Source organism: Miniopterus natalensis, chromosome 4 (assembly GCF_054644295.1).
Source record: "Miniopterus natalensis isolate mMinNat1 chromosome 4, mMinNat1.hap1, whole genome shotgun sequence".
Classification (NCBI taxonomy): Eukaryota; Metazoa; Chordata; class Mammalia; order Chiroptera; family Miniopteridae; genus Miniopterus; species Miniopterus natalensis.
Window position 1 is genome coordinate 57588240 of NC_142084.1, and position 22668 is coordinate 57610907.

General features: G+C 40.0%; 1 pseudogene; it reads left to right on the forward strand.

Moving 5' to 3' along the window:
• Positions 1-10: 10 nt before the first annotated feature.
• Positions 11-2211, forward strand: LOC107527461 (disintegrin and metalloproteinase domain-containing protein 20-like; annotated as a pseudogene).
• The last annotated feature ends 20457 nt before the right edge of the window (positions 2212-22668 follow it).

Sequence of the window (22668 nt, forward strand, 5' to 3'; positions counted from 1 at the left end):
CCTCTCACCAATGGCTGTGTATGGTGGCTCCATAATGGCTGTGACTGAGGCCCTGGTGCATGTGAAGAACACTCTCCTGCCACTTTGGCTGTGGGTGCTTCTGTTCTCATATGAATGGTCTCTGGTTGTGAACTCCCAACACCGCGGTCCCGCAGAAGTGGTGATTCCCAAGAGGCATGCCAGCCGCATGCAGCCCCCAGGCTGGCTCACTTACAGCCTGCATTTTGGGGGCCAGAGGCACATTGTCCACATGAAAGTGAACAAACTTTTCTTGTCCAAGCAGCTCCCAGTGTTCACCTACACAGACCAGGGGGCTCTTCTTAAGGACCAGCCTTTTGTCCAGAAGGAATGCTACTACCATGGTTATGTGGAGGGGGACCCAGAATCCCAAGTTGCCCTTAGTACCTGTATGGGAGGGTTTCAAGGATTATTACAAACAAATGACATTGTTTATGAAATAGAGCCCAAAAGAGTTTCTACCACATTTGAACATTTCATATACCAGATGGACAGTGAGGAGACACAGTTTCCACCCATGAGATGTGGACTCACAGATGAAGAAATAGCACAACAATTGAAATTTCAAGAGAGTGTTAATTTCACTTTGATGCAGAGTGGGTATGAAGGCTGGTGGACCCACAAACGGATTCTTGAACTGGCAGTGGTGGTGGACCACAATCGATATCTTCATGACCAAAGTAACACCTCAGTGGTGCAGTATGTAGTATTCCTTGTTGTCAATGAAATAGATAACTTTTTGGATTCACTGGATGTTGATGTGGTTTTAATGGGAATTGAGGTCTGGACTCAAAAAAACCCCATTATAATAGATACTATAACTGATCTCCTGGATGCATTTTCCACATGGAAGACACTTGGCTTTAATAATCGCTTACCCCATGATGTTGCACAGACTTTTGTAAAGCGTGACTATGGTATTACTGTTGGCTTAGCCTATGTTGGAGGAGTATGTCACTTTCATTATAATTGTGGGGTTGATAGTTTCATGGATGATAATTTTCATAGTTTTGCATATATTGTGTCACATGAGATTGGTCACAATTTGGGTATGGAGCATGATGACAACAGTTGTACATGTGGACATAACTACTGCATAATGTATCCTGCAAAAGAAAGTGCAACTAGGTTCAGCAACTGCAGTTATGCAGCCTTCATGAACACCATTGCAAGACCAAACTGTATGTACATTTCATCGAATACAGGGAACATCTTCAAATTTACACAGTGTGGGAACAGTGTGGTTGAAGAAGGAGAACAGTGTGACTGTGGCACTTTAAGTTCGTGTATGAAAGATCCATGCTGTGCGTCTAACTGCACTCTCAGACATGGGGCTGCCTGTGCATTTGGACGTTGTTGCAAAGACTGCCAGATTGTGCCAACAGGCGAAGTTTGTAGACCAGAGGAAAATGAATGTGATCTCCCAGAGTGGTGCAATGGGACATCCTACCACTGTCCAGAAGATGTGTATGTGCAGAATGGGAACCCATGCAAGGGCGGTGGCCACTGCTATGAAAAGAGATGCAATAACCGTGAAGAACAGTGTAGGAAAATTTTTGGCAAAGACGCCAAGAGTGCAAATCAGATTTGCTACAGGCAGATGAACACACAAGGTGACCGTTTTGGTAACTGTGGTATCAAGAACGCTGCATATGTAAAATGTGACATCTCAGATATCTTGTGTGGGAGGATTCAGTGTGAAAATGTGACAGAAATTCCCCGACTGAGAGATCATTCTACTGTGCATTGGACTCGCTTCAATGGCGTCACCTGCTGGGGTACAGACTACCACTTGGGGATGACCATACCTGACATAGGTGATGTGAAAGGTGGTACAGAGTGTGGTACAGAACACATCTGTGTCGAAAGGAAGTGTGTGCATATGTCACTTCTGTTAAGAAATTGTTCACCTAAGGCCTGTAATATGAATGGGGTCTGCAACAACAGAGAAAACTGCCATTGCAACCAGAAGTGGGACCCTCCCTTCTGCTTGGAAGAAGGTAGTGGAGGTAGTATTGATAGTGGCCCACCCCCTGGGAGAAAATTGCAAGGAACAGGAAAAGGGAAGGTTTACCTGCTACTACTTTTGTTGATTCCCTTTTCTCTTGCATTATGCTTCTTAATTTTGTGCTGTATGCATGATGAAGAATAGATGAGAGTGAATAGCAGAATGTGGCACATTCACATGAGTAAGAACAACAAATGTCAAGACTTTACCTAAGGAAGAAGAGCAACATGTTTCAATTTCATGTAAAGAGGTGCAAGATGTTACAGTTTCATCTAAGGAAGAACAGTGAAATGTTATACTGCATTTTAGAAAGAAAAGCAACAATTTACAGTTTCAGAAAAGAAACCCAATCTTATCCAATTTCCCATGTGCTAAGTTTTAGTGTCCTGCTTATAGAAATGTTACAGAATGTGTCACAGACCACTGACATAATCTGAGAATTTTTATTCTTTGGCATCATAAAACATTGGCCATTAAACAATTAGCAAAATATCCGAATTCCTGGAATAGGTCTAGTTTCCATTATTTTAAATAATGTTAGCGTTTAATTGTTCCTGGGATTTGTCTTTCTGTGTTTCCTGAGTGAAAGTACAGCTAATAGATAATGTGTATTTATGTGCTTTTAATTTGCTGTCTCAGTTCCAGCCATCCTTCCCATTTGTACTCTGCTTTGTCGCACAGGGAATGCAAACATACTAATTAAATTTCTCCTTTGCCAGTCCTCTCATTATTACTTTCTTCAATAGCTGGCAACTAGAGGGAGACTGGACACCTGGGAAGTGTTGGATTACTGTTCATACCAGTCCTGCCTCATCAACAGCTCTGGCCTTTACGAAGATGGTAACTTTCAGTCTGCACATTATTACTATATATAACCCAAGGGTGGGCAGAAGTAGGTTTATAGCCGTGAGTATGTGAAGCACAATTTATTCTTTTATTATTGACTAATTACTGTATTATTTTCCATACAAATGACTGTAAACCTACTTTTGCACACCACTGTATATAATGTTCTAATTATAATTTCGTATATTTACATATATTTTAGTAACTATCAGTACCAAAATACTGTCGGGCTCAGAGAAACCAGCACAGCTAGCAAGCATGTTGCCCTCAGGGTTCAGAGTGCCAGATCTTTGAGTCCTGCACCTGAGGTTTCGGTACCAGATTGGCTAACCTTCTCCTCCGAGGTTCTAGTCTTAGGTCCATGGGACTTATTCCAAAGGCATAGGTTCTAATAATCCCATCTCTTCCCTTTGATCCCCAGTCCTAGGAGCAATCGTTACATCTGCTTGTTAGTAACTCATGGTTATCTCTGTGGTGTGGTTCCATTTTATGACACATCTCAACCGACAGAGTATTATCCTAGTATAATGGAGAACACAGAGGGGAGTCTGACATGAAAGCTTTTAACACTTTTTACACCAGATTTTTGTTATCTGTCTCTCAGTAGGGTGACTTAAGCTATCTACCCTCTGAATGGGGAGGAGAAATGCACACCATTTTCCCTTGAGTGTCTGGGGTTTAGGGAAGATAGGATTGACCAGGTGGCCACAAAATTGCTGTTTGACTATCTGTCTTAGTTCCCTCTTCCACTAGTCCTGGAATTTTCCTAGCTTCGTATTATACTGTAACAGCTGGATTTCACATGGGCACCTGGTCCTGGCTCTGGTGTTCCAAGCTATGGAGGCCAGGCTAGGTTCCAGCCCTGGATCTTCTCAGGGAAATAACCCTCCCGTAGCCAAGAGATCCCACTACACTCTTCTGCCACCCCTGGAAGCTGAGTCAGCCCTTCTCCTAACCTCGCCCTTCCTATCAGTCTCCTAGTGTCTTCTGCCCTTCCTTGATATACGTCTGTCTGCTCCTCAGCTGGGCCTCAGCTGGTAATCCCAGGTGAATGTTCCCCAGTTTAGATGTACATCCAGTCTGGCCCGGGGAGGACGTGAAAGCAAGCTCTGCCTATTTGGCTGCCATCTTCTCCCGCTCTGTACTTTTTCTTATAAAATGGATATTTAAAAAAACCCTACCATTCTCTGAAGGACATATGAATCTCCACAACCATGTTTTCTCTGGTAAAAAAATGAATAAATAAAATAAAAACCAGAAAATCCAAATTATATTCTACGAATTTATTTTATGGACATCCAAGAGCTGAGAAAGCAATGTGGAGATGAACTAAAATTTCAGGGAGGGAAAAAATTCTGAAAAGCTCTCAGTCTTGCCCCTCATTTTTCTTCTGAGACATTGGCAATAATGGATGTGAACTGAGCCTTAGCCCAGTTAGAGGACTTCCTCTGAGAGAAAGAGAACTCCCCTGTGTTCTTTGTTACTGCTGAGGTTTAGATTGACTCACAAATTAGACATCAAAGGGCCTCTAATTTGCAGCCATTTCCCCCAAGTCACAATTACTTGATTTAAGAGCTTTGTGGGAGGCTGGAGACCTACTCTGAAATTTCTTAAACACGTGGTTTCCTAAATTCATGGCATATTTTGAATACAAGACATAGTAAAGGAAGGCTTATCTCAAGCATCTATACTGTCTATGTTTTTTAAATTGATTTTTAGAGAGAGAGGAATGTGAGGGAGAGACATAGAAACATCAATGAGATGGAAACATCAGTCCGCTGCCTCCTGCATGGCCCCTACTGGGGATCGAGCCTGCAAGTTGGGCATGGGCCCTGATCAGGAATCCAACCAGCAACCTCATGGTACATGGGACTCAATGAAGTAACTGAGCCGCACCGGCCCAAACACTTATCGGATTTTGATGTGACAAAATCCGATAGCAAACCTTTGGAGAGCAGGATTGTCAACCTCTAGGTGATAGAGATAAATCCCCCATAATCTTTCAGAGCTGAGAAAATAAGAGCCACATAAACTCACAAAAGTCTAGCAGTCTCATGCCTGAGCAACACGAGAAAAGGAGAATTCACCCAAGATTTACCACAAACTCACTCACCTCGTACCTAGCACTACGCATGACTTAAGGTAGCCAGCCAGCTTCTCATACAATCTTTCCAACAGAAGAAAGAGAGAAAACTCTCTAAAGAAGCCACCTGGAGCTGCTTTGGTGGTTTATATGCAATTTCCTGCATACATGTAACTGGAACTATACATGCTAATACCCAAAATGCATGGCTTATTACTGAAAGAAAAAGAAAGGCAAAAGAAAGAGAAACTATGAGTAATATGAAGGTGATCCTGATAGTGGAGGAAGAGTACACTTAAAAAGTAACTATGATGCCCGGCCAGGCATGGCCCAGCAGTTGAGTGTCGACCTAGGATCCAAGCAATCAGGGTTCGATTCCCGGTCGGGGCACATGCCCGGGTTGCGTGCGGGCTGCAGCCGATCAATTACTCTCTCATCATTGATGTTTCTATCTCTCTCTCTCCCTCTCCTTTCCTCTCTCTGAAATCAATAAAGATATATTTTTTTAAAAAAAGTAACTCTGAGATTAAAGCTGGCTGCAGACTGAGCGGAAGCTACACTAACACTGTCCCAAGCCCTCTCATGCCTCCGCACTTCCTACCAGTCTCTATGCGGTCTCCACTTTTCCTCCTTGGTTATGAGGGTGCCTCCAGCTCATCTTCAGTTGCAGCTGATTATTCAGGATGGTTTTTCTAAATTTTTGTTGTAATTCCAGTTTGGCCCCGGGAGAGTGTCAGTATAGGTTCCACTCAGTCCACAGCCATCTTTAATCTCTATTCCTTTTTTCAATGTCCTGTAGTTTTCTGAGTAGAAATATTTTAGCTCCTTGATTAAGTTTATTCCAAGGTATCTTATTTTTTTGTTGCATTGGTAAATGGGATTGTGTTTTTAGTTTCTCTTCCTGAGACTTCATTTTGGGTGTATAAAAATGCCACTGATTTCTGGGTGTTACTTTTGTATCCTGCTACTTTGCCAAATTCACTTATTAAATCTAGTACTTTTTGGTGGAGTCCTTAGGGTTTCCGATGTGCGATATCATGTCATCTGCTAATAATGACAATTTCACTTCCTCCTTTCCTATTTGGATGCCTTTTATATTTTCTTCTTGTCTGATCACTGTGGCTAAGACTTCCAGTGCTTTGTTGCATAAGAGTGGTGAAAGCAGACAGACATCCCTGTCTTGTTCCTGTTTTTCAGGGAAATGCTTTTCGTTTTTGCCTATTGTGTATGATGTTGGCTGTAGGTTTGTCATATACGCCCTTATTGTGTTGAGGTATGATCCCTCTATTCTCACCTTGCTGAGAGTTGTTATCAATAATGGGTGCTGAATATTGTCGAATGCTTTTTCTGTGTCTATTGATATGATCATATGATTTTTATCTTTCATTTTATTTATGTGATGTATCACATTTATTGATTTGTGGATACTCTACCAGCCTTGCATCCCTGGAATAAATCCCACTAGGTCATGGTGAATAATCTTTTTAAAACATTCCTGGAACCAATTTGCTAATATTTTGTTGAGGATTTTGGCATCTATGTTCATCAGGGATATTGGAAGTCTTCCTTCCTCCTGGATTTTATGGAATAGTTTGAGGAGGATGGGTGTTGGTTCTTCTCTGAATGTTTGGTAAAACTCCCCTGTGAAGCCATCTGGTCCAGGACTTTTGTTTGCTGGGAATTTTTGGATTACTGCTTCAATTTCATTAATTGTTATTGGTCTATTCAGAGTTTCTGATTCTTCCTGAGTCACTTTTGGAAAATTGTATGTTTCTACGAATTTGGCCATTTGGCCCATGTTGTACAATTTGTTGGCATAATTGTTTGTAATATTCTCTTGTGATCCTTTGAATTTCTGTGGTGTCAGTTGTTACTTCACCTCTTTCCTTTCTGACTTCATTTATTCAGGTGCTCTCTCTTTGTTTCTTGATGAGTCTGGCTAAAGGTTCATTAATCTTCTTTATCTTATCCAAGAACAAACTGTTGGATTCATTGGTCTTTTATATTGCTTTTTTAGTCCCTATGTCATTTATTTCTTTTCTGATCTTTATGATCTCCTTCTTCTATTTACTCTGGGCTTTTCTTGTTGTTCTCTTTCTCAATTAGTTGTCAGGTTAGATAGTATATTAGAGATTTTTCTTGTTTCTTGAGATAGGCCTGGAGTGCTATGAACTTCCTTCTCAGGATTGCTTTTGTCTGTCCCATAGATTTTGGACTGTTGTATGTTCATTTTCATTTGTTTTCAGGAATTTTTAAATTTATTCCTTGGTCTCATTAGTAACCGATTCATTGTTTAAAAACATGCTCTTAAACCTCATGTCTTTAAATGTTTTTGAGTGTGTTTATTCAGTTGATGTCTAGTTTTATACCATTGTGATCCAAGAAGATGCTTGATATGATTTCAATCTTCTTGAACTTGTAGAGACTTATTTTGTGTCCTAATATGTTGTCTCTCTTTGAGAATGTCCCATGTGCACTGGAGAAGAATGCATATTCTGCAGTTTTGGGGTGAAATGCTCAGTAAATGTCAATTAAATCCGTGTGATCTAGTGTGTCACTTAGGGTCATTATTTCCTTGTTGATTTTTTGTCTGGAAGATCTAACCAGTGATGTCAGTTGGGTGTTTCCCACTTGGGTGTAGCCCCTTACAATGACTGTATGGGTGTCTATCTCTCCCAGTGATCCCACTTCTAGAAATTATCCTAAGAATCCTGAAACACCAATCGGAGAGAATATATGCACCCCTATGTCCATAGCAGCACAATTTACAATTTACAATAGCTAAGATTTGGAAGCAGCCCAAGTGCCCATCAGTAGATGAGTGGATAAAAAAGCTGTGGGACATTTACACCATGGAATAATATGCAGCTGTAAAGAAGAAAGATCCCATATCCTTTGGGACAGCATGGATGGGCCTGGAGAATATTATGCTAAGAGAAATAAGCGAGGCATGAAAGACAAATATCACATGATCTCATTAATATGTGGAATCTAAACATAATAAACTGATGAACAAAATAGATTCAGTGACATTGAAGCATGGAACAGACTGATGAATCTCAGAGGGAAGGCAGGAGTGAGTGGGTGGATGGGGAGAGATAAACCAAAGAATTTATATGCATATATGCGTACCCCATGGACAGAAACAATAGTGTGGTGAAGGCCTGGGGCAGGGTGAGGTGGAATAAAAAGGGTCAATGGGGGAAAGGGGACATCTCTAATACTTACAACAATAAAGATAAATTTTTTAAAACTCCATAATTTAAGAAAAACTGAGGGTTTTTTTGTTTTGTTTTAAATATATCTTTCTTGATTTCAGATAGAGGAAGGGAGAGGGAGAGAGAAAGAAACATCAATGATAAGAGAGTCATTGCTTGGCTGCCTCCTGCAGGCCCCTGACTGGGGATCGAGCTGCAACCCGGGCATGTTCCCCGACTGGGAATGGAAACTCCATCTCCTGGATCCTAGGTCCATGCCTAACTGCTGAGCCACGCCTGGCCAGGCAAAAGTTTTTTTATATATTTAAGTGCTTCTATATTGGTTGCATATATGTTTACCAGGGTTAAATCCTCTTTTGGACAGATCTCTTAATATTGCATCGTGCACCTGGCATTTTTATTTTACCTACTGGAGAAAGTGGATTTGATTAGTTTCCTTTAGATCTCTCATAGAAGGCTTCACTTTTCTGCATTTATTCAGCTGGGCCAAAGATTCTAACTTTAAGTTATCTTGTTACTTTAATGATGGAAGACTGTGGGTATTTTGCTAGATAAATAAAAATGAGCATTTTGGATGTAAGATATTGAATGCAATCTTACAAATTCCTAATCTATATTGTTGCCCCAACCACTCTGTCCATATTTGATCACCATACCATGTAATTATCTTGACCTGCATGTTGATTTACGTTTCTCAGGTCGATATCCCTGTGTCTGCTCATTACGTGTTTTTACTAATACTTTATTCCAAGAAGAAAACAGCAGCAGATGGGAATGCCAGCCAGGCATTGTGCTAATATCAGATTTCATTGTAACAAATATGTGACAATACATTTGTATTATTGAGATTCCTTTTTGCTTCTATTTCTCATAGAAGATATGTAGATGTATTTTTATTTTTATTGAAATAAATACATTTTAAGGTTGAACTTGGCAGCTGGTTACCTTGCAGTCTTGTAAGTGTGAGGACTTTGAGGCCTTCACCACTAAAAGTCAATATATTACCTTCCCATGTGCTTTCCTGAAAGTACTTTAATTTGCCTTCAGTACACTCCCATCTCCAAGTGTTACTCTCCCAAGTACTTTGATGCTTTCACTTTATATGGTGAGAGTTTTTTAAGGTACTGTTCTTCTTAAGAGTATAATTAAATATAAACTTTTTAGTTAATCCATCACCAACCCAGTGTACTCCCACTCCAATACTACTGTTGTTTGTTGAATATAGAACTTGGTATAATTAAAGTAGATACAGAAACATTTATAGAAAATTGATGCTTTGTCCCTTCCAATACAACAGGCTATTAGTTATATTATCTCCTTTCTGCATCTCTCTAATCATTTAAACCATAGATAGATGCAGAAAGGAGATAATATAACTAACAGCCTGTTATATTGGAAATATATACTACAAACAATGCGAAACAATACTGTATGTGGATAGTTTTATACCTTTCCTAAGTAAAGTGACTAAGTAAGACTTCATTTGATAGTGACAGGAATACCCACATACTGATATTTATGCCAATGTCATATGTATAAATTAATACCCCTTCATCAAAGTATATGTTCACTTGTGTTTTATATTTTTATTGTGGAAAGTTTCGTATATATTCATATATTGAGAGAATGGTATAATGAATCCATATGTGTCCTTCATCTAAGTTCAGTAAGTATCAACCGATAGCCCATCACCATTATTTTCTACACCTACGCTCTCACTCTGACTCGCTAATATTGATGAGCAAACAAGCAAACACTTGCACTACACTGAGTCTTGTCTTGAGCACAACACAAGCTCATTTTAACCCTCTCTTCCTCCTCTATCTTGGCCAGCTTATAACCCCCATTTATGTCTGTGCTCCTTGTTTACTTTTTTTTTTATAGTGCTGCCTCTCTGATGGTGTGACTGCCAGGGGTCAAAATAAAGGTCAGCACTGCATACAGCCAGTGCAGAGAAAGGAGACACGACAGTGATGCTCCTGGCCCTGCCCTCCTTTCCTCTCACCAGTGGCTGTCTATGGTGGCCCCATAACAGCTCTGGGTGAGGCCTTGGTGCATATGAAGGTCACTCTTTTGCTGCTCTCTCAGGGGGTGTTTTTGTTTCTTTTTGGATTGTCCCAGGTTGGGAACCCTCAATACCAGGTCCCCAAGAGGTGGTGGTTCCCATGAGTCATGCCAGCAGCATGCAGCCCCCAGGCTGGCTCACTCACAGCCTGCACTTTGGGGACGAGAGACACATTGTCCACATGAAAGTCAACAAGCTTTTCTTGTCCAAACACCTCCCAGTGTTCACCTACACAGCCGAGGGTGTTTCCTTGGGGACCAGCATTTTGTCCAGAATGACTGCTCCTATCATGGTTATGTGGAGGGGGACCCAGAATCCCTGTTTGCTCTCAGTACCTGTTTGGGGTGTTTCAAGGAACATTGCAGACAAAGGACATTGTTTACGAAATAGAGCCCAAAATAGTTTCTACCACATTTGAACATCTCTTAAAGAAGATGAACAGCGAAGACACACAGTTCCTACCCATGAGAGGAGGACTGACAGATGAAGAAATAGCACAACAATTGAAATTTCGAGATAGCGTTAATTTCATTTTGATGCAGAGTATGTATGAAGGCTGGTGGACCCACAAGAGGGTTCTTGAACTAGCAGTGGTGGTGACCCAAATCGTTATCTTCATCGTGAAAGTAACATCTCAAGTGTGCAGTATGTTATATGCCTTGCTGTCAATGAAATGGATAACTTTTTAATTCACTGGCTGTTTATGTGGTTTTAGTTGGAATTGAGGTCTGGACTGGGAAAAAAATCCATTCATTGGATACCATAGGTGCTCTCCTGAGTGCGTTTTGCAAATAAAAGACCTCTGACTTTAATGAATGCTTATGCCATGATCTTGCACATACTTTTGTAAAGCATGACTGTGGGCTTAACCTATGTTGGAGGAGTATGTGACTTCTGTTATAATTGTGCAGTTGATATGTTCATGAATGGTAATTTGTATAACTTTGCATATATTATGTCCTATGAAATTGGTCATAATTTGGGAATGGTGCATGATGAAAAAACAAGGGAAATAGTGGGATATCTGTAAAACTTTCAACAATAAAAATAAATTAAAAAGTAATAAAATTAGAAAACCCATAAAATTAGTATAATAATAAACAGAATGCATTATTCTAGCACTCAAAATAATATTGCCATGTTGGCTTATTTCTTTTCCATTAAAATAACTGGTAGAGAAAAGTTTAAAAATTTTAGAATACTTAATACTTCCTATGCAGAATATTTGAACAAAATGGACACTTTAGGGAAATATAAATCAATAAATTTGGCCAATATAATAAAATTTCAGGTAGTCAAAGTTCTGTCCTTTCACACTCTAAAGATGCTAAGGTGGAAGAAACAAGACAGCAGCGTAGGTAACAGCTGCACCCGCCGCCTCTCGCAACCACATCAAAATTACAACTAAATACAGAACAACCGTAACTCAGAGCCTCCTGAGATCTGGCTGAACAGAAGCCCCACAACCAGGGAACTGAAGAAGCACTGAGATGGGTAGTAGGGGCAGAGACGCGGGCGGATCGGGGCTGAATCAGGGAGACATGGCTGTGGGCCCACACCCAGTGCCACGGGTTAAACCTGGGAGGGAATCTCAGTGGTGGGGGTTTCCCGAAGGAGCAAGGGGTCCCAGCCCCCCAGCAGCCCCCCAGCCTAGGGCTCCAGGGCCGGGAAGAGGCATCCCCACAACTCCAGGCTATGAAACCTGTTCTGGGGTGACCTGCAACAGACTACCACCAGAGTTTGTGTTTGAATTTTGGAGCCTTTATTAGCTGGCCAGTTGTGGCATCTCACCCATGTAAGAGCCGAACTACAGCCCTGACCCTCAGTTCTTCTCTCACTTTATGCTCAGTAACCACAAAGGCACTGCAGTAAAGGAGTTTCCAATAATTTGTCAGGCTGTCAGCTTTTGTTACAGGAAACAAGGGGGGACCTTTAGCAACACAAAAGGAATTATTTGAACACAATGTCTTACAATGAGTAATGGGGTTATGCTTGGCTGGAGTGTGACTGGCTTGTTCTTTCTAAGGGAACTCAGGGGGGGCGGCGATTATTGGGCTAGCTTGTCAGGCCTTGTCCTGTACAGTAGGGATCTTGCTCTACCTTTACTGTTAGTTCCTTAGGTATATTCTTCTGGCCATTGTGGCCAGAACAAAGCCAGAGGGGACTGTGGCTGAGGGTCGCTGAGGCTGTGGGAGCCCCAGGCTTTCCTCTTAAAGGGCCTGTGTTTGGACTCACTGAGATGCGCTCCCTCTGAGCCCCAGCACCGGGTGGCAGCTGGAAAGGAACCTGGGACACTTGGGGAGGAACTAACCTTCCTGAAGTTAGGGTGAGAGCTGGAGGGGAGGCTTTCTCCCAGGCAGAAGAGCTGGCGGAGGCCATTGCTCCTTTGGCGAGTGCTCCCTGCACACAGCTGGCAGGCAGGCAACATATTTGAATAGCCAGCAGGTGACTCACACCTCTGGCCCCACCCTGGTGAATCCCAGAGGCCACGCCCCTCCCCACCTACAGGCTCATCCAGGCCATTTCCAGTGGCTTTTCTATGCAAGTGGCCTCTCGAGCCCCATGCTTAGGACTTTCCTAAAATCTCTCAAACAAGCAGCAACAGGCCCCATACGGCTTGATAAGTGGCCCCAGGCCTGGCACTAGCAGCAGCCTGCATTGGCTCATAGCTTGGCCTCTCCTGGACAACACCAAGCCCAGCACAAGTAGCAGCCATCTACAGATTGCTGTGTAGATCAGGCTGCGTAGCCCTAGGCAAGGCACTGGCAGAGACTGACTTTGCACCTCCTGGGAGGCCCCAGAGACAGTGGTGGTCAGAGACCTAGTGGTTAGGCTCGACCACGCTGGATTACAACCCCACCACATCCAAAAGTGACACACTCAAGGGGTGCACTTGGTGAACACCAAAGCTCCACTGTAGTAAATCCTGCTTCATAGGAGTGTCTCCAGCACAGCAGCTCTTCAACTGTAGTGCAGCTGGTCCTCACAGCTGATTGGCCTGGGGGTAAATTCCTCCCAGGTACACCAACAGCAACCAAGGCTCAACTACAACAATACAGTGCATACAGCCACACAGGGGAGCACCTAGAAGGCCCAGCTCAGGTGACTGGGGAGCCTGAGCCACTGGACCCTACAGGACACCTACTACACAAAGCCACTCTACAAATTCCAAGAGATATAGCACCTCTACCTAATACATAGAAACAAACACCAGGAAGCATCCAAAATGCAGAGGCAAAGAAACATATCACAAAGAACAGAAGAAATCTCTAGACAAGAAACTAAATGAAATAGATCCAAGCAAGCTAACAGAAACAGAGTTCAGAATAATGGTTATAAGGATGCTCAAGGATATTTGTAAGAATATGATGAAAATAATTGAGAAAATAGGTGACATAATAAAGTATCAATTTGAAATGAAGGCTACATGAACTGAAATGAAGAGTAATTTACAGGGAATCAACGGCAGAGTGGAGGACACTGAGAATCAAATCAGCAATTTAGAACATGAGGAAACAAAAAACACCCAACCAGAAGAGCAAAAAGAAAAAAGAATCCAGAAATATGAAGATAGCATAAGGAGCCTCTGGGACAACTTCAAGAGGCCCAACATTCGTATTATTGGGGTACCAGAAGGAGAAGAATGAGAGTAAGAAATTGAAAACCTATTTAAAAAATAAATAAAAAATAAATAATTACAGAAAGCTTCCTCTACCTGGGGAAAGAAATAGACTTACAAATCCAGGAAGCACAGAGGGCCCCAAACAAGAGGAGCCCAAAGATGTCCACACCAAGACACATCATAATTAAAATGCCAAAGGTTAAAGACAAAGAGAGAATCTTTTTTTCTTTTTTCGTTTTTTTAATATATCTTTATTGATTTCAGAGAGAGGAAATGAGAGGGAGAGAGAGAGACAGAAACATCAATGATGAGAGAATCATTGATCGAGCCAGCAACCTGAGCATGTGCCCTGACCGGGAATGGAACCCCGATTGCCTGGATCCCAGGTCAACTCTCAACTGCTGAGCCACGCCCAGCCGGGCCAAAGAGTGAATCTTAAAAGCAGCAAGAGAAAAGCAATTAGTTACCTACAAGGGAGCACCCATACGAATGTCAGCTGATTTCTCAACAGAAACTTTGCAGGCCAGAAGGGAGTGGCAAGAAATATTTAAAGTGATGAAAAACATGGAACTACAACCAAGATTACTCTACCCAGCAAAGCTATCATTTAGAACTGAAGGTCAGATAAAGAGCTTCTCAGACAAGGAAAAGCTAAAGGAGTTCATCACTACCAGACCAGCACTATAGGAAATGTTGAAGGGTCTTCTTTAACAAGAAGCTAATGAACAAGAGAATCTGATGAACTAAATGGATCCAGAGACATTGACGCATGTAACAGACAATCATATTTCAGAGGGAAGAGGGAAGGGGGGTGGAGGGTGGGAAGGGATTAACCAAAGAAGTTATATGCATGTATGCATAGCCAATGGACACAGTGCTAACTAGGTGGGGGCCTGGGGAGGGAGTGGGAGTGAGGTGGAGGGGGTCAATTGGGGGGGGGGGAATGGGACACCTGTAATGCTTTCAACAATAAAGATAAATAAATAAAAAAGAATTTATATGCATGTGTGCATAACCCATGGACAGACAATAGTGTGATGAAGGCCTGGGGAGGGGGCAGAAGTGGAGTGGATGGGATCAGTGAGGGAAAAAATGAGAACATCTGTAATACTTTCAACAATAAAGATAAATTTTTTAAAATTTAAAAAAAAAATTAAAAACTTTTTTAAAAAGATGTTAAAGTCAGCTAGATTTTATGCACAACATTCAAGACGTGGATAATTTCTATTTTATGAGAATAATTCAGAGAATAGAATAAGCTAGATAGCTACTCAACACATTTTACAAAATAGAATAACCACTATATAGAAATGTCACAAGGGCAATATATTAGCTACATATTACAGCATAACAAAAACTCCTAAAATATAGTGGCTTAAACCAACAGACATTTATTACCTCACAGTTTCTGTGGGTCAGGAATCTTGAGTGTGGCTTAACTGGGTGCTTTGGCTCAAAGTCTCCCACTTGATTGTAAACAAAGCTGTCAGCTGGGCTGCATGCTAAAGTCTTCTGAACTCATTCACATGGTTGTTGGCAGACCTCAGTCCCTTGCCATGTGGGACTCTCTAGAACTATATCATGACATGGCTGCTGGCTTACCCAAGAGCAACTGATCTGAGAAAGAATGAGAGAATATACCCAAAATGAAAGCTATTGCCTTTTTTTTTTTAATTTTAAGGGCATTTTTATTTTTATTTTTTATTAATTTATTTTTTTAAATATACCTTTATTGATTTCAGAGAAAGGAAGGGAGAAGGAGAGAGAGAGATAGAAATATCAATGATGAGAGAGTCATTGATTGGCTGCCCCCCACACACACACACACACCTGCTAGGGATCACGCTTGCAACCCGGGCATGTGCCCTGACCAGGAACTGAACAGTGATCTCCTGGATCCTAGGTCGATGCTCAACTGCTGAGCCATGCCTGGCCAGGCGAAAGCTATTGCCTTTTTATAAGTAATTTTGTAAATGGCATCTTCTCTCATGTGATATACTCTATTGGTTCACTATATGTCAGTCAATAAGTCCAGTCCATACCCAGGGGACATGTTTGCAAATCATTATGAACCTAGGGGCAGGGATAATTGAGAATTACCTTAGAAGCTACTTATCACAGACAGCAAAAGATAAAAAGAGCCAATCTATCCTACAAATGTAGATATAAATGCTACATAAACTATTATTAAATTGAACTTAATTTCAAAGTAAAGGATGAGTACATGATGAGCAAACAGTATTTACCTGGGAATGAAAGATTGAGCCAACATTTAATACATTAAATTATTCCATTTTTTGAGCACTTAACATGTGCTCAGTACTGTCTTAAGTCTTGGGGATAGGGTAGTGGACAAGATAGACAAAATTCCTGCCTTTACGGAATATATATTGTAATGATGGAGAATACTTTATATACACAATGATTTTGGAAAAGATACTTGTGTGATAGTAGTAAAATAGGATAGTTTTCACAAATTAGGGATAAAAAATGGTTAGTTGTATTGTCTTAGTTTCATCTTTGATGCAAAGTATTTTTGACAAGTATTTTAATGCCAGTAGTTTTGGGGAGAGATAGTCCCAAATATATACACCAGAAGAGTGGGAAATGAGACAAGAAAGAGAGGAAACTGAAAAAATGATGAATTTGAAGACAGTTACCATTTTGAACTACTGTATATCATTTCCCTGGTGAACTCTAAGATGAGTGTAGAAGACACGTCAGAGTTATGCTGGTTGAAGGATGAGGAAGCTGGGATACTTCTCTACACTTCTCCTCATACATTATCAATTGAGTGCTGCTTCCAGGGTTACTAATTACTCCTGGCATGCTGAAGTTCCCCAACAGCCTTGAGGAAGAGTGTCCCAGGTCTTCCAATTAAGCATCCCTTTCTATGTAGAGAAGAATGCCAAAGGTAAGAGCAGTGCAGCAACAGTTTGTGCTAATGTCTACCTCTTGCACTACTCAGATTGTCTCATGCTCCATGTTCAACTTATTTCATCTTGTCCTTGATATTTTAAGATTGTGACTAGTTAAGATTCAAAACATAGTTGAAACACTAGGGTTAGGAATGTTACAGGCCTTGCTACTTGCAGTTGGTCTTGAGGCCATAACTGATATGCATCTTTTTTAAAAAAAATATATCTTTATTGATTTCAGAGAGAGGAAAAGAGAGGGAGAGATAGAAACATCAATGATGAGAAAGTCATTGATTGAGCCCACAACCCAGGCATGTGCCCTGACCAGGAATTGAACCCCGACCCCCTGGATCCTAGGTCGACACTCAACAGCTGAGCCACGCCCGGCCAGGAGGTTTTTCTTCTTTATTAGTCTAGATGTCCCTCACCCCTGGACAGCATTTCTGTTGATCTATTGCTTGCCCTGTGGTGTAAGCCAGGCCTCTGTTCCTGTGATGTCTGAGTTCCTGGTCAATGGCTCCTAATCAGGCTATGATTACTGAAATTGTTAATTCATGGTTATCACTGGGCATGATGAAATAACAAGAAGGCATTCCAGTGAAACCTCTAAGGTTTTATTTGCCCTCTACCTTCGTATGATAATTAGGACCAATTAACCCTACTGATATAGTAATTTCTTTCTTTGTTGCCTAGTCTTCTGGTATCAGGAGTGCAAAATAACCAGATGGCACTCATAGCATTAAATGTGACAGAACCCTAATTTGTCCCCTGTAGCAGCAGTAAAAACCTAAAACCTAAAAATCACAGAAAAAAATCTAAAACTGGTCCAGTGGAGCCTAAAGATGTAGGAATAGGAAACACAAATTCCCAAAGTACATCCCTAGGAGTGACCAGAGGGGCCAATCCTATGTCCATACCTTGTTTTTCAGACCCTTGTATCCTAGCTATTGGGAACACAAAATCATGTATGGCCATTGGTTTAAAATATGTATTACATCTTAAAAGACAGTGCTGTAACCCTGTGATGTGACACCTTCAAGATAGTTTCTTCATGTTTAAGAACCTCATATCATATTTTATTGTCTCTTAGGACTGATCATGCTTAAGTTCATCTACTATTTTTGGATTCTTCATAACTTCACTCTCTGAAAATAGCTTGAGTCTCAAAGGACTCTTGCCTCATTGTACTGGCTGTCATACTTCCATTTGACAATGAAGCTGCAGTTAAAATGAATGAAGTGAACTGGCCAGTTATTGAGTAACAGGGCTGGATTTGAGCAATTTTCAGTGCTTTTCCCATGGACATACCAATAGATGTTGGTTAGCAGTTTAGTACGCGACAAACTATGTGTTAACTTCAAGGTCACCATTTACTGATATTTATATGTATAGAGCATCATTAAAAATCTTTTAAAAACAAATTTTATCTATTTTTTATTTTTTCCCCATAAAACTGTCTAGGTAGGCAAAAGGTCAATGACTTTCATTTTGTAGATGAAGGGAACACAACGTGGCAAGTGACTGACTGAAATGGTGGTCTTGAGTTCTAGCGGTAACAGTTTTTCTATTAAACTGCTGTCTAGTTAATCAAATAACAGTATTCAATTAAACTATTGACATGCAAAGGACCTATGATGAAATTAGAACAGTTAAGAGTAGAGTAATTATGTTATTTAATGAGTTGGGGTTTGTCGAGGGGGCTGTCATAGAGATAACACATTTATGGGGACTGTCTAAAAAGGACAAGGTCAAGAAGGAATGTAGCAGAATTGCAAAATTATGAAAGCCATGACTAAAGAAAAATCTGGATCAAGGATGCACTCTTTAAAAATTTGAGCATGGACAAAAGGAAGACAAAAAATCCAATTGAAAAATGGGCAAAGGACCTAAATAGACACTTCTCCAAAGAGGACATATAGATGGCCAAGAGACACATGAGAAAATGCTCAGTCACTAATCATCAGAGAGATGCAAATTAAAATGACAGAGAGGTATCACCTCACATCTGCCAGAATGGCTATTATCAATAAATCAACAAATGACAGGTGCTGGCAAGGGTGTGGAGAAAAGGGCACCCTAGTGCACTGTTGGTGGGAATGGAGACTGGTACAGCCACTATGGAAAATAGTATGGAGATTCCTCAAAAAATTAAAAATGGAACTGCCATTTGACCCAGTGATCACACTTCTAGGAATATATCCTAAGATTCCTGAAACACCACCCAGAAAGAACTTATGCAACCCTATGTTCATAGCTAAGATCTGGAAACAGCCCAAGTGTCCATCAGTAGATGAGTAGATAAAAAAGCTGTGGTACATTTACACCATGGGATACTATGCAGCTATAAAAAAGAAGGATCTCTTACCCTTTGAGACAGTATGGAGGGACCTAGAGAGTATTATGCTAAGCGAGATAAGCCAGTCAGAGAAAGACAAGTATAACATGATCTCACTCATATGTGGAATCTAACGAACAAAATAAACTGATGAAAAAATAGATCCAGAGACATAGAAGCATGAAACAGACTGACAAATATCAGAGGAAAGGTGAGGGTGGGTGGGTGGGTGGGAAGAGATTAATCAAAGAATGTATATGCATGTATGCATAACCCAGGAACATAGACAATAGTGTGGTGAAGACCTGGGGGGATGGGGTTAATGGGGAAAAAAGGGGGACATCTGTAATACTTTCAGCAATAAAGATAAATTTTTAAAAATTTCTATAGCACATAACAAATTTATAAAACTTAACATTCAAGGATGGTAGTAGAAACATAGCTGTTTTTAAAAATTGCCATAGAGTGTTTGAATGTCAGAAACACACATAGCTATTAATAAAGTTAGAATATATCTAATCTTCAAAATAAATGTTAGGGAGGCCACTGTGACATTCCATTAGGATGAAATCCTCGAACAGATAGAGTATAGGTGTGACGATCAATTCCATACACCAAAGACTGGGAAAACCTTTATCCAGTAATTCAGTGCAAACCAATCCCTATTATTTTTATATCTTTAAAGAATAATTTTTAAAACCTTAATAAATGATTCCTCCTGGGCAATTACACCTGCCTTAATAGCCTGCTTCATTCACTTTTCTTGGAGTTGATTTTGCTTTACAGGAAACAACCATCAAATTTTCTTTTTCTTTTCCCAAGATTTAACAAATAGTCAAGAATTATATAAAAATACAGAAAGGCCTACACCAAGTAACAAGTGAAAAATATAACTCAAAATGATGTCTGCATACTGACAGCACATTGGTATACTTTATAAAAATGATGCTAGACAGTTTACAGAGTTGGTGATGGCAGTGGTTTCCAAGAAACGTACTAAATCAGACCTCTAGAGAGCACTAGAAACCTTTGTTTTAAACAAGGGCCTCAGATGATTCTAGGCTTTGATTAAAAGTGTGGTTTGGGGAAGTACTTTTAACCCTCATTGTGTGTCAGATGACATACACAATAAAATGAAATTATAAGTCATGTAGTTGAACAAAAATAATTTCCTTCTATAAACTATTAATAAATACCTAAGCATAATATAGTTTTTAAAAGGAGATCACATGAATATACTTGTATGCATAAAGATAAGTACACTAATCAAAAGCTATTCAACAAGAAACGTTAACAGCAAATCCAAATACAAAGATAGTCTTCTGAATTCCAAGTTTCATTGACCGTCAAAATCTACCAATCTTTTACTCCTTCTCTTGTATATTATTCTGTATCCATGTTCTCTGTATCTGACTGGATTCCTGGATTTTATTTCATTTTCTGAGAGAGATTTTCCACAGATATATGTCATGGGCTGCTGCTTTGCAGGTTGAAAGTCCTTTGGGTGTCCATTGTTAGTCCCCATGTAACACAGAAAAATTTCTCACCCTGTGCTTCCAAACAAATTCTGGCTTATTGCTGTGTTGCGTGTGTGTGTGTGTGTGTGTGTGTGTGTGTGTGTGTGTGTGTGTGTGTTCCAGGTATTTTCATCATGACCTTTCTCAAATTCATGCAATTCCACACAACAAAGACTACAAAGATAAATCAGGTATTTTAATATAATGTTGAAAATCCAGTGAAATTCTCTGGCCTTGTATGTGTTTCTTAGTCTTGTTATAAATAATGGATGCCAAAATATTTGTATTTAAATTACTTTTACATGCTGATAAAATCTCATGACTTGGACATTGAGGTAATGAAAGAAACCCTCCATAATAAGCAAATTATATAACAACCTATAGCTCACAGCACACAGAAAAATCCTTTTCTTTTTTATGTCAATTTTTTAGATGCTAAGGAAACTGGTTTATTATTTATTTATTTTTCCCTTTTCTCACCGATTTTGATGTGCTGCAGTAAGTTATCACTGTCAATTCTTTCTGTTTTCTGAAGCTTTCCTAGCCTTGTATACACACAAAACATAAGCCAATTCAGATCAGTGATTTGTGTATTTGTTATAGTAGAGTAATTTAATTTGGAATAAGCATTTGCACTGTGGCAATTTCTGGTTTTCCCTGTTCCTATTGAACATGCTTTTAATTTTTTATTTTTAAAAAATTTATCTTTATTGTTGAAAGTATTACAGATACCTCTCTTTTCCCCCTTTTTTATCCCCATTGATCCCCTCCACCCTACATCCCCGCCCCCCTCTCAGGCCTTCACCACACTATTGTCTGTGTCCATGGGTTATGCATATATGCTATAAATTCTTTGATTAATCTCTCCTCACCCACTCCCCCACCCTTGCCTTCCCACTGAGATTCATCAGTCTATTCTACGCTTTTGTGTCTCTGGATCTATTTTGTTCCTCATTCTATTTTGTTTATTAGAGGCTACATATGAGTGAGATCATGAAAAACTGAATCAGGAAAAATCAGAAAACCTGAATAGCTAATAACTACTTTGAAATCAAAGCAGCAATAAATAAATAAATAAAATAATAAAAATTTTTAAAAACTCCCAGCAAACAAAAGCCCTGGTCTGGATGGCTTCACAGGGGAGCTTTCTAATTCTTTAAGTTGAAAGGTTAGATAGTTTACTGAACATATTTCTTGCTTTTTGAGGTAGGTCTGCGGTGCTATGAACTTCCCTCTTAGGACTGCTTTTGCTGTGTACCCATAGATTTGGGGTTGTTATATGTTCATTTCCATTTTTTTCCAGGAAGTTTTTTTATTTCCTTCTTGAGTTTATTGGTAACCCATTCATTGTTTACTAACATGCTATTTAGCCTCCATGTGTTTGAATGCTTTTGAGTGTTTTTACTGTAGTTAATTTCCAATTTCATGCCCTTGTGATCTGAGATGCTTGATCTGATTTCAGTCTTCTAGAACTTGTAGAGACTTGTTTTGTGTCCTAACATGTGGTCTGTCATTGAGCATGACCCATGTGCACTTGAGAGGAATGTATATTCTTCAGCTTTGGGGTGAAATGTTCTGTAAATATCAATTAAATCCATTTGATCTAGTGTGCCATTTAAAGTCACTGTTTCTGTGTTGACTTTTTGTCTGAAAGATCTATCCAGTGAAGTCACTGAGGTGTCAAAGTCCAAGACTATGACTGTAATGCTGTTGATCTCTCCCTTAAGGTCCTATCGTTATTATTGATAGGTCCTCATTTATTGCCATTTTAATTCTTTATGCCTATGTTTCTCTCTCTATTTCTTATTATTACAGTAGTCCCTTTAACATTTCTCGCAATGCTTCTATTTCTACTAATTACAGCAGTTCCTTTAACATTTCCTGCAATACTGGTTTGGTGGTGATAAACTCCTTTAGTTTTTTATTGTCTGTGAATCTCTTTATTTCACCATCTATTTTGAATGATAGCCTTGCTGGATAGAGTAGTCTTGGTTTCAGATCCTTGTTTTGCATTACCTTGAATACTTCATGTCATTCC